This window comes from Sinocyclocheilus anshuiensis, unplaced genomic scaffold (assembly GCF_001515605.1).
Source record: "Sinocyclocheilus anshuiensis isolate Anshui unplaced genomic scaffold, SAMN03320099.WGS_v1.1 scaffold928, whole genome shotgun sequence".
Classification (NCBI taxonomy): domain Eukaryota; kingdom Metazoa; phylum Chordata; class Actinopteri; order Cypriniformes; family Cyprinidae; genus Sinocyclocheilus; species Sinocyclocheilus anshuiensis.
The window spans coordinates 1,982,355-1,996,188 of NW_015552531.1; the positions used below are offsets into that span (position 1 = coordinate 1,982,355).

The 13,834-nt window shown below is 34.4% G+C and overlaps 1 long non-coding RNA gene across 1 annotated transcript in view; it reads left to right on the forward strand.

The window, feature by feature from the left end:
• LOC107663630 (uncharacterized) overlaps window positions 1-10,111 on the forward strand; it is a 43,816-nt gene extending 33,705 nt beyond the window's left edge. Inside the window, exon 4 of the long non-coding RNA XR_001631361.1 lies at window positions 9,928-10,111. This is a non-coding gene — a long non-coding RNA (uncharacterized LOC107663630). The remainder of the gene's footprint in view (window positions 1-9,927) is intronic.
• The last annotated feature ends 3,723 nt before the right edge of the window (window positions 10,112-13,834 follow it).

Below are 13,834 nucleotides of genomic sequence, written 5' to 3' on the forward strand. Positions count from 1 at the left end.
TGTATTGTATAATACCATTCAAAACTTGAGTCAGTCTTTCATGCTCACCAAGGCTGCATCCTTTTAATAAAAAATACAGTAATAAAAATACAGTGAAAAAGTATTAGAATTTGATAGAAACGTTTTCAGATATAATATATTTTAAAATATTATTTATTTCTGTGATGGCAAAGCTGAATTTTCAGAAGTCATTACTCCAGTCTTCAGTGTCACATTATGCTTCAGAAATCACAATGTCATATGCTGACATTTTTTATCAATGTCGAAAAGAGTTGTGCTGCTTACATTTTTGTGGAAACGGTTCTACATTTTTTCAATATTCTTTGATAGACGATTAATTACATATAAAAAATGCGTATATCCATAAAGTGTTTTACACTCATCTCAATACAAGATTTTTTCAGAATTCTTTGAATAGAAAGTTAGAAAGAAACAGCATTTATTTGAAATATCTTTTGCAACATTTTAAATATCTTTATCTTTTGATAAATTTAATGTATAAAAATTATAGGGGCAGTTAGACCAGTTATAGGGGCAGTTAGACCAGTTATAGGGGCATTCACTATAAACATAATTTATTTTCAACCGGCATACACGACTTTCTGGCGTGAATCTAGCAGCCTGTGTGAAATGCGTGCAGATGGATCCTCACGTCTCGTCAGCCCCGTTACAAAGCCGTTGCAATGAAGCAGCTCTAGTGCTACTAAATTAAAGATGATGTACCACAGAGCAAAAAAATTAACAGTGAAAGTAACAAAAACTTGTAAAATACATTTTAATAGGCATAATTAAGTGTGAAAATAACCGAAGGATATACAGTGAAACCAAAAATTATTCAGAGACCAGATATAATTTTTGATATTTTTTTACTAGTGGGTGCAGGACACTATAGTTCATTTATGTAAGTGAGGATAGCAAAATAAAGTAAACTGACAAATCATACCCAAAAATTCTTCATACGGTGGACTAAGTAAAATTGCGTGAAGCTGGATGACAGCATGCCCAGGAGACTACAGGCTGTCATTAAGGCTAAGGGTTGCCCGACAAAGTATTCATAGTTGTGTAAATACTAGTTTGGTTGATTGTAATCTATTACCTTTCTATCAAAATTATCTAACATGATCAAGATGAATTTGTTCTGACACAGTTTAACTCTGACTTCTTGTCATATTTTATTACCATTTTCTAAACTATAGCGAATAAACTGTGATAATGTGAGAAACGTTGAAGGTGTCTGAATAAATTTTGGTTTGACTGTATCTATTTGATAAATGAAGTTAACCAACTAACATTATACATACCCTTTTGGTTTCTGTACCCAATATTTAAAAAATGTACAAATGCAATAAAAATATCTGTATCGGCAAGTAACAAAAATGAAAGTATCGGTATCGGGCGAGTACTGGAAAAGTGGTATCGGTGCATCCCTAAATAAAAGTCTTAAAAAAAAAAAAAGAATACTATGTACAAAGATCAAAAGCAATACAATGTAAGTGCCTACGTTTGTTCAGTCATTTTGTTATTTAAAGTTGTTTTCCACCCAGTAGAAATTATGTTTGTCTGTCGTCTTTTGTTGTTTCTTTGTTGTCTATAAGTAACAATTAGATTAACTTGTGTAATATTAAGCCTGCTAACAGTAGCTACCAAATTTTCACAGCGGAACAGTTTTTTTTTTTTGTACACAACTACAAAAAGTACAACTGAGAAATGAGAACAGGCTGACGGGGAACACAAATAAAAAGCGGGAAGCAGAGGAAGGAAATATCTATGGCAATTCATTTCGGAGCAGAACAGTTTTGTGTTGCGCAGATGGCAGCCATTGCACTTGTTTTTCATATTACTTTTCTCAACCTGGAGGAGACGTGATTGATTTTTTTCTGGCTGTGTGATGACTTTCAGTTGGAAAGTTGAGATAGCATCTAACTCGTGCCCAGAACCTCCCAGCCTAATCCGTTTGAAATTCGCCTTGATTGTTTCTGAACTGCCATTTCCAAATTTCTTCCTGCTTCTCCACACGCCTGTGCCATTCTTAAACAGTCAGAGTCTTTTGGAAAACCCTGATTTGACTCAAAGGGTAGACAGGGGATGGGGGCCCGGTGGTCACTCTGACCTTGGGGGCCTTGGGGAGGTGTATATATGTGTCTGTGTGTGTAAGTGTACCCCGGCTCACTGGCACCTCCTGGGAGCCAATGTGACTGACTGCTCCTGGCTGCATAGACTTGCACACGCACCGTCATTAATGCGTATTATTGCTCTCCCACTGTCAGGCACTGAGACAAACAGCCACTGCCAGATTCTTGTTTTTTTTTCTTCTTCTCCCTCCTAATCTGTCTAATTTTTACTAAAGTTAATCATACTAAGGATAAAATATAATTGTTTTTATCTTAATATGATTTGTAGAACTTGTATGTGTGTCGGGTTATTTATCTCATTTAGGAGTCTGTTAGAGCTTCAAGTATGCTGATTCAGAAAGCAGGTAAATTAGATTTAAGAGGTGAACTTGGATACAGTTTTTTGGACATTTATCTGGAAACCAAAGGGGAATTCAGCAGTCAATTCATTTTCAGTGCATCTCCTGAATTGATTTAGAAATGGAAGTGATATTGACCTGAACTTTTTTCTAATATATTAATATCAGTATAGTAACAATTAGTATTTTATTATATGTTTTAATTGGAAACAACAATTTAATGACATGACATTTATTTCAAATATTTGCCACCGCAAATAGTATATATTTTGTATATTAACCTTAAAGCACAACCTGATTTTTTTTCTGTTAATTTGTGTCTCATGTAAACATGTAAACATATAATGCTCAACAAAGACAGCCAGACCTACCTTTCTCCTTAGTGTCAAAACCTGCCAGCTACTAGTCAGCACTGGGTTGCCATGGAGACCGGGTCAGGAATAAGCCTTTACTTCTCAGATGTCCGAGACATGCTCTTGTCACTTGTGGAACTATGAATTTTTAATGCAGGTCAAGAGATGTATATCGGGGAAATAAGCTGTGAATTGGACCATAGTGGCAGCTTGCGTTCATAGGTCCTTGAAATTCACGATTCAATCTTGAAAACAGCCATTTTGGACGACATTTTTATAGCTTTTAGGTGTCATTTGCGTATAATTTGAGAGACAAACTATAGAAAGAGGTGTAATGAGAGAGGAGGAGATGAATTGAAACAAGATGAAGTAATATAGGGAAGTAGAAAAATAGTAATATAGTAAAACAACATTCTTTGCAATTCTAAGGAGCTTTTATTGAGCACTTGAGGGTTTTTAAGCTCTTAGTTATTGTAAGTATCTTAATTTCAATACAATTTAAGCCATCGGCATAAATACTATTTTTATTTTGCCAGATTTTAATAATGAGGACATTTTGAAATGGACAAAAGAAAGGGTTTAATGTGGATAATAGAGATTTGTCATAAATCCTTCATACAGATCAAGTGCTCAATCTCTTTGTGTTTCTTCACCAGACCGGTCTTAAGAATTTAATACTGTAAAGTCAACACAAGGATGTTTATTTTCAATTTCATAATTGATGTACAGTGTGATGCTAAATTTAGTTAAAAAAAAAAATAATTTTTTTTTTGTTTATACATGATTTTTACCACAAAAAAGCTAAAACTAAAAAAAAGCTAATCAATCACTGAGCATCTCCAGTAAATGTGTGATGTATTTATACTTACATTTTTTAAATCCGCAACACATCTTTCATAAATTAATGGTTGTTCTCACCTTGAAGCCCCCTGTCTTTCATTTAATTGTCATTAAATAATTCAAACAGCGTATTGATTGCACTTCAGATTTGACCCCTATATAAATTTCTCACCTGATGGCTGACGACGGCTTCCTAATCAGAAATGTTTTATCTAATGGCTTACAGAAATTCATCACTTATTCTCTCAATAATGGCGTTTTATGACCGGATCCCTATCATTCTGTCTGCTCGGTTTCACCCTTTCCTGACCTTTGCGATGCCCGAACGTGTCTGGGTTATATATTTTCTGTCCTGACCATTAGCTAGTCCCTAAACCGCTAGTGAAAAGGATCAACTCGGAACATTTCTACAGTTCATTCATTTTGTTGCTCCCCAGTGATCGGTCGGCCTGCCTTTAACTCCCTTTTTTATTGTACACTGCACTGACAGAGGCAGCCTTGTCTTTCATTTCCTTGATGTGCTTTGTACAGCTGTATGGCCTTTGTTTGTATTGATACTAACATTACCATAAACCACCACCCAGGGGCCAGAAACAATCGACTAACTCTTACCAAATCCAATACACTTTAGCTTATCAACCTCTTCGTTTTAGTTTGGTTTGGTTTGGATGGTACACGTTTTATACGGTCCGAGCTTGAGTTGCTGAGCGAAGAGCCACTGTGCCCGAGTGTCAAAAGGGAATCGAATTGGTCACATAGATCACTGTCTTGATTTCTGATGACTCTGATTCCCCAATTTTTTTTTTGTCTCTTGCCGCTTCAGTGCTTCGTTGGCTCTCACCTTCTGTTCAGGTTCAACAATAGCAGGATTACTGGGAAAAAAAGGAGCAGTTCAGTGCAGAAAGAGGGATTTAGCAGACATTAGTATTTAAAATGAACCACCTTTGAAAAGAGGGACATTAATTATCACCCATGCAAAAGAGTCACAAACGCTTTACTCATTATCAATGGAAATGTGCGGGGGTTTGTGTGGGAATTTCAAAAAAGTTTCTTGCATTGTAAATGCAAAAATGGTGCCTGACCCTTTTTTTTGTATTCTGCATAATGGGAGGGTCATATGCTTCTTGGAACTTGGTGGGATCCCGGAGTCAAGCTTTGTAAAATGGGGCCATTGAGAGTTTCCGATACATGCTTCAAAGGCGTCAGCTGCATCTTTGATGTGGCCTCTTAAGTGAAGTAATGGAGGAATTGTGGCAGGCTGAAAATAATGGAGGTGAATCTAGCGTCATTACATGCTTCATTTCTTCAAACATTCTAATCCCTCTGATTCCACACATTTATGCTGTCATTCTTAGCGTGCATCAATATTTATTACTATACTAATGCATGGTTTTTTGGCCCTAATGCTGAATGCACGTGCGTTTAGTGATTTCACACTGATGTAGTGTCCTCACAGGTCATGTATGAAGCTTAGAATAGTCTTATATCTTTTACTACATAAATGCACATATTCCATCTGGAGCTTTTGGATTGAACAAAAGCATATAATAAAAGCTGAAAGTCTGGTTCCTGTCATCAGGTGTGGAAAATGATCAGAACCTTACCTGATTTTAGAATTTAAATTAAATAAAATTAAAAGATCTAATAGCTGTTTTTTTCTTTTAAGAGGTTCTGCCTCACTTTTTTATTTATATTTAAACAAAATGTGGCTTTTATGATCATGTTTTTTTTTTTTTTTATGAAGCCAGTACATACATTTCAGGTGTATATATCAACAAAATAATATTAGATACAAACAGCACTAAGCATCACAACTGTTTTAAACATTAAGCTGTTTAAAACATTATTCTACCAAAAAAAAGTTTGGGGTTGATAAGATTTTATTTAATGGTTTTGAAAGAAGTCTCTAATGCTCAGCAAGACTGTGTAAAGAAAAAAAAAACAGTAATATTTTGAGATATTATATTATTAAATATACCGTTTTCTATTTTAATATATTTTAAAATGTAATTGTGATGGTAAAGCTCACAAATGACTGAAGTCATTACTTCAGTCTTCAGTCACATGATCCTTGAAAAATAATTCTAATATGCTGATTTGACTTTTCTTATTATCGGGTTGAAAACAGTTGTGCTTTTTAATTACATATTTGTATATTATTATATATTCATTTCTATATATATTTTTATGATTTTGTATTTATTTTTATTAGTTTTTTTGGTTATTAATGTGGACTCTGTTATCAAAGTGACAATAAACAGGGACAGACTTCACAATACAAATGGATTGACAAAATACTGCGTTTATTTCATCAGTATGAAAGGGTAGAAGTAAAACAGAGTTTAAAATGAAGATTAGGATTAAATTCAGTTGAAGGGTCAGTTTTTTTTCTAATCAAGCTTAGAGCCATTTCCCCACTTGTGTACTGTTAACACTTATTTATCCATGTTTGTTCATACATATTGTGTAACTATATATATTTAATAGTGAACAGTTTTGCATCTCTTTTTGTTTCTTTTAGTTGTAAGGCATGTAGAAATTTCAGTTTCAAATAGACAAACGCTGATGTGAGGGTAATTTAAAACCTAAGTGTGACATGTCTCATGTTTTACTGTGTTTGGGAGCTATCATTCACTGGACTGTGTGTGACACACCAAGCCTGATGATAACTGGGGCTCCCTAATCTGGGTCCGCCATCTCCTCTGATGTGAATGCTTTTAAATGACATTACTGAATCAGACTCCATTCTCCAAGCCTCAGCGGCAAAAGCCTCATTTATTGTACTTAATGTGCAGATTTATGTAAGGAGACAGTGGTCAACATTCATAAGATATCATTCTTTCTCTCTTAACCTCATCTCCCTCCTCTTGCCCCCACCCTCAACCACCTCTGTTTCTCGCTGTCTTTCTGCTCTTTTAGATTGCGCTCAGCATGCAGTGTAGGGTGACTGAATGAAACAGGCCAATAGGAGGCATAGGTAGACCGTGGAAATTAGAAGTGCTTTAGGGCCAGCCTTTAACAAGACAATGACTTTCAGAATGCAATGCAGCAAATCCAGACAGAACAACAGATCACACATACCTTGTATAAATATGGTTAATGTATTTAATTTTTTAAATCACAAGTTCAGTGTTTCCATATAAATGTATGCATTTTTTTTTCTGCAGGCTCAGTGGTCGAGTTTGAGTCGCCTTGCTGATATTTTCACTTGCCCTACCATTTTTTTGCAACATATTTTTATTTTTATTTATTTTTTATAATTATTTTTATTGAATTTTCACTGTAATACAAAAATAACAAGACATCGCCCAAAAGAAACAAGAACAAAAAACAAAACACAAATGTGACCCTGGACCACAAAACCAGTCTTAAGTCGCAGGGGTATATTTGTAGCAATAGCCAAAAAAACATTGTATGGGTCAAAATTATAGATTTTTTTTAATGCCAAAAATCATTAGGATATTAAGTAAAGATCATGTTCCATGAAGATATTTTGTAAATTTCATACCGTAAATATATCAAAACTTAATTTTTGATTAGTAATATGCATTGCTAAGAACTTCATTTGGACAACTTTAAAGGCGATTTTCTCAATATTTTGATTTTTTTTGCACCCTCAGATTCCAGATTTTCAAATAGTTGTATCTCGGCCAAATATTGTGCTATCCTAACAAACCATACATCAATGGAAAGCTTGTTTATTCAATAAATCTTATTTATTTATTTTGAAAAATTGACACTTTAGACTGGTTTTGTGGTCCAGGGTCACAAATAGCTGAGATTATTAAATAAAACAGGACTACCCCATATATAACAGATTAGGGAAAGAGGGGGGAAAAAAAATGAATAGGGCAGAAAAGTTAAATGTTCAGACAGTTACACTTTTTTAATATTTTTAATTATATGTAAAGTTTTGTTTACAAAAAATCACACTTTTGTGGTATTATTATTATTATTATTATTATTATTGTTATGATCAGTGTATTTTATTGATATACTTTACAAATAATATTTTTAGTCTTAGCCATTTTTTTAGTCTGCTATGTTCTCATCATTGAGAAATCATATTTAAGTTTTTCCTTTTCCTGAAAACACTGGTAGTGCACTAATACAACATTTCTATTTTTATTCTTAAAAATCCTCCTTGAAGTGATATTTTGTTTATGTGAAATGTTTCATCTGATTTATGAGTAGTGTTATGCACAAGAAGTGGCTAGAAGAGAAAAAATCCTGAATGAAACTCAGTACAACTTCAACCGCATGATGCTCCTTTGACAGAGGGTTCATATTATCATATCTTACATAGTTAAAATAAGGTGAGCTTGTCACAGCATTTATGAAGGATAAGATTCACTCCCATTTAGATGGCTCATGACTAAAAGCGAAGCTTAGATGCTCTGTTGGAGAACAAAGAGAAGCCTTGTAGGAGAAGTGTGAAGAAGACATGCTTAATTACATCAGCTGCTGTGAAGACCAGTGCTGGTCTTTAATTTATGATGGTTGTGGGAGAGAAGACTGGGAGGCCAGAGACAGAACTGAGAGGAAATGATTCAAGAGGCAGAGGCGGAATCAAAGAGTTTTGAAATGATAGAACACAATGAACAGTGCTGCACTGCTTCTAACTACCTTTAGAATCAATGCAAGTCACTGTATTATTCAATTCAAGATGTTTATTCATAGCTAGATTCATAACAGTGCTTGTATGGCAGCAAAAGTAGAGTGTTAAAGTTTATTTCGGCCTTTTATTTCCTGTCGGGCAAAAATCATCACACAACATTACACCATCTTTATAGTGTAAAGGCAGCTACAGATGGTAGATGCAAGAAAGACCAATCACAATTTGATATGCAAACAGATGTAAGAATGATCATCAAACGGAATTTAATATGCAAATATATACAGTATGTGAGGTCATTGCTGTTGGTTATATTTGGAATGCTGTTTTATTAATATTTACAGAGGAGAATTTTCATACTTTACTGTTAAATATCTCAAATTATATTCAGAAATTATTATTTGCTAAAAAATAGCACAAATAAGCCTGGAATTAATTATTTAAAATGGGTGCTTTAATTAATGGTTAAATATTTAGGGTGTAAGGGTAGTAAGAAAATGAAAAAAAAAAATGTTTACCAAAAATAGGACACAAAATGTGGAATTATCTACAAAACGAAGTTTAATTGGAGTTTGAATGGAGTCTTTGTTTTTGTAATTTTTTTTCTTTTCAGGCTGAATAATTTAAATTAGATGCTTTTAGTAGTGGCTTAATAGTTAGGCTTAAGGGTTTAGGGAAAAATATTTACCAAAAGTAGCTCAAATATTTTTGTATTTTTGTATTTTTTTTAGGTTGCACTCCAAAAAACTGTAAAGATGGGGCACAACGTACTGTATTATTATGAAGGAATCTGTATTTATTTTTTTTACAGCTGAGTTACATGTATTTGCATTGTGTTTTAGGTTTAATGGAAATGTCTGTAGAATTAGACACTTTAAATAGTGGTTAGGAAAAACTATTTACCAAAATACGCTTTTTTTTAGGTTGAATAATTTAAAATAGACATTAGGGTTTATAAAATGTTAGGGGAAAAAATTGTGGATGTAATTGCATTTTATTTTGTCGATTTGTTTCAGAAAACACCTGTTTTCAGATATGGCTAACAATGTATTTTTATGGGTCTCAGACATTATTTATAACGTAGGTAGCTGCTGGGTATTCATCTAAGAGCCTGCATCTTTCTGAGCTTTGCATGCTGGGATAGAAAGGCATGCTAGAGCCTCGCACCTTTAGCCTGGGTATCAGTATGACTGCGGCGTCTCCATGCGACGTGCTTTAAAGATGAACTGTTTGGTGTGATCTGAGCCTGTACGGGGTGGAAGGCCTCGGGCGAGGAATAAGACATGCTCTGCTTCAGGTGCTCTGTGGTTAGCAGAAGATGAGCTCCATTGTCTTCTCTGTCTTGTCTCTATTGCGCAGGTAAAGAGCAGAGGAGCATAATGGCTTGCGTTAGCCTTTCTCCAGCAGCTAGCTGGCCCTGGCGTAATGCTCGTAGGTTAGATGCTTAAAACCAGAGGGCATTTAGATCAGAGGACATTTGTTCTCCCAGCTGTCTTGCTGTGGCCTAGCGGGGCCCCTACGTCATTTGTTTCCCATTTCGATGTCAAAAATTTCGCATCTGGGGAGGAGTACTTTACCCTTAGATTTCATTTATTTTCCTAAACATACGTTCAGCCATTGTTTTTCTCTCCCTCTCTCTTTTTTCGCAGTGGACTCCATTGCTTCAGTAAGATGGATGGCGAGTGTGTAAAGGAGCTGACATCACAACACTTACTGGGAGGCAGCGCAAGCAGTCCCCCGGTGACCTGCGATTCAAGCCCCAGATTATGGTTGTTCATTGTTTGTTTCTGCTCCTCGTTCGGGCTCAGCGACAGACCGCTATCCAAACTGGGGCACACAAATTAAAGCCTCGTATCAGATCGTAACAAGTGAATCTGCAAGTGAGACCTGAGTAAAAAGTTTAGTAAAATAAAGATCGATTTATTCTTTACTTATTCAGTCAGTTTTCATGAATGACTTGTTTTTAATGAGTCACAAGTTATGATTGTGGTTGAATTGTACCATGATCACCATAAACACTAAACATATTTAATGCACAAGCCTTGTGTGTGATATCGATGGGCAGAAACGTTCTTTTATAGATATTTAATCAGACAGCTGTCTATGTTTGCACTATTCCCACATCTGTGTGAGTATTAATGCATTAAAGCAATTTCAAATCTCAAAATATACATTTTTTTTACACATTTATAATGTTGTGATTCTAAATTCACATGTAACATTTAAAATTATTGATTTTTTTATTTATTTTTATTTTAGACAAAAATGGCATTTTAATTTCTAAAATAGAGTTTTAATATTGGGTATTTATCTTCATTGGCCATAACATTCAAATAATTATTGGAAATGTTAATTTTGTTGCATCCCTAATCATGCTTTTATTAGTGTTTTTGTTAACGTCAAAGGTCTTGCGTCTAATCAGACTCTATACTGTTTTAAAATATTAATAATTTTGCTTCATATCAGATTATAACTAAATCTGCAAGTGAGACCCGAGTAAAGAGTTTAGTAAAACAAAGATCGATTTATTCTTTACCCATTCAGTCAGTTTTCATGAATGACTTGTTATTAATGTTATTAATGACCCACAAGCTATGATTGTGGTTGAATTGTGCCATGATCGCCATAAACACTAAACATATTTAATGCACAAGCCTTGTGTGTGATATCGATGGGCAGAAACTTTCTTTCATTGATATTTAATTAGACAGCTGTCTATGTTTGCGCAGTTCCCACATCTATGTGAGTATTAATATATTATTCAAGCGAGCACTAATGACAGATAAAATTAATTAAATCTGTTTCAGTCATCTCTGTGTCATGGGGTTTGGATTCCTCAGCCTGGCAATGTACAAATTCAAAGCAGCACTTTCTCACCATTTTCTGCCTGTATAACTGGCGGAATCTAAGCTTTTACAGTATTACGGCTTTTTGAATTTCACCCATCACCATTTTGCTTGAACTGAAGTTTGAAGTCCACTGTGTGTTTTTGCCAGATGTGGTTGCAAAAGAGAGCGCAAGATTGACTTGTATCAATGATTTATAGTCTCTGTGTGATTGGATACTCATGATTTTTCACATGGCCAACAATCTATTGTGGTGTGTGTTATATATAACTGATAATTTCAGTTTCCACTACAGCACAGAATGATGTAGATTACTAGTTTGGTCCTGACTTTTAGCCCTTGTGAAGTGGGAATATTGACTAAATGGGCCAAATTAGACAGAATGAAGCCTTTTCACTCGTTCTGAGAAATTATATCTAATGTACAGATATATATTTTTAACCAGTGGTTCTCAACTCCTGTCGCACCGCAAAAAAAAAAAAAAAAAGTCTGTTCTGTCAGAAGGAAAAAGCACTAAACATATTTAATGCACAAGCCTTGTGTGTGATATCGATGGGCAGAAACTTTCTTTCATTGATATTTAATTAGACAGCTGTCTATGTTTGCGCAGTTCCCACATCTATGTGAGTATTAATATATTATTCAAGCGAGCACTAATGACAGATAAAATTAATTAAATCTGTTTCAGTCATCTCTGTGTCATGGGGTTTGGATTCCTCAGCCTGGCAATGTACAAATTCAAAGCAGCACTTTCTCACCATTTTCTGCCTGTATAACTGGCGGAATCTAAGCTTTTACAGTATTACGGCTTTTTGAATTTCACCCATCACCATTTTGCTTGAACTGAAGTTTGAAGTCCACTGTGTGTTTTTGCCAGATGTGGTTGCAAAAGAGAGCGCAAGATTGACTTGTATCAATGATTTATAGTCTCTGTGTGATTGGATACTCATGATTTTTCACATGGCCAACAATCTATTGTGGTGTGTGTTATATATAACTGATAATTTCAGTTTCCACTACAGCACAGAATGATGTAGATTACTAGTTTGGTCCTGACTTTTAGCCCTTGTGAAGTGGGAATATTGACTAAATGGGCCAAATTAGACAGAATGAAGCCTTTTCACTCGTTCTGAGAAATTATATCTAATGTACAGATATATATTTTTAACCAGTGGTTCTCAACTCCTGTCGCACCGCAAAAAAAAAAAAAAAAAAGTCTGTTCTGGCAGCAGGAAAAAGCTGTGCTAAATGCAGATAATAGAATGCAGTTAACTATATTATCATGCATAGGGGTTCATAATATAATAATGCTATAATATAAACTATAATTATCGATGATATTAGCTTTTTTAATTTATTGTATCAGTCGATTTTGGACATTTAAATGTGCATGTTCATTTTTCCTGTTTTTACATATAGGTTATTATTCTGACTTCTAATGATAAGCTTTAAAAACACTAATAATTTAGTTACACTCTTAAATGTAATCTTTAGCAAATCTTTACATATCAGGTTTGTACATTATAGTGTTGTGATGCCTACATTATTTAGACAAAATTTTAAATATAATGTGTAAATATAATATGTATTTTAAAATATAATTTTAATATTGGGTATCGTCATTGGCCATAACATTACAATACTTATTGGAAACTTTAATATTGTTGCATTCCTAATCATGCATTTATCTGTGTTTTTGTTGACATCAAAGGTCCTGCATCTAGTCAGACTCTATGCTGTTTTAGAATGTTAATATATATTTATATTGTAATGTATCAGTTGATATTGGATTATTCATGTTAATTTTCACAATTTTGACATGTCAACATGTATTTAACAATTTCAAATATTATATTTGCCAAATCTCATAGCATTTCAATTTTTTCATACGTTATAATGTGATGACTAAATTGACATGCAGCATTTAAAACGATCAAGTTTTAGTTTTTAGTGTTTTGGTTTTTATTTATTTAGACTAAAAAAGTTTAAAATAGAATTTTAATATTGGCCATAGCATTAAAATAATTATTGAAAATGTTTTATATTGTTGCATCACTAATCATGCATAATCATCTGATCAGACTCTATGCTGTTTTGGAATATTAATACATTTGAGTGTTTAATTTTAAATTACTTGTGTATGATACAAATTGTAGTACCTTGTGCAAATTCATCTGTCACTGGGCAGAAGCAAGAAATAAGGCAGAACCTCACATGAACATGTTGCTTGACATTTTTGTTTACTCTTGTATGATAAACAATTCTGGTACTGTGTTTGGGGGGCCACTTGATGTCCAATGTAAAATCTATGTCCTGAAGCAAAAACAGTTGAGAAGCGCCGCTCTAAACAACACGTTTCTTTCTAGTGTTGATGAGAACACCCAGGATTTGACTAGTTCCACCTTACAAATGATGAGGTGAATCTTTCATCAGGATATATCCCCCGCTCTGGCTGTCCTGCTGTTGTTGATCTGATCTGGGCCAGTTGGTACTTGAGCAAAGAGGCTTTGGACTTCACATGAACAGCAGGTGTGCTGCCCTCTGAGTCAATTTCCCACCTATGGCTTCATCCCAGGGCGACTTCTCAGCATTGCAATATCTAGCACTGATATTCCTACCTCCTCTGAGGTCACGCTATATATTACTGTAGTGCTGTTTGGGAGATTGCACTTTCTTTCTTTCTTGTCTTGTCTTTTTTTTTTTTTTTTTT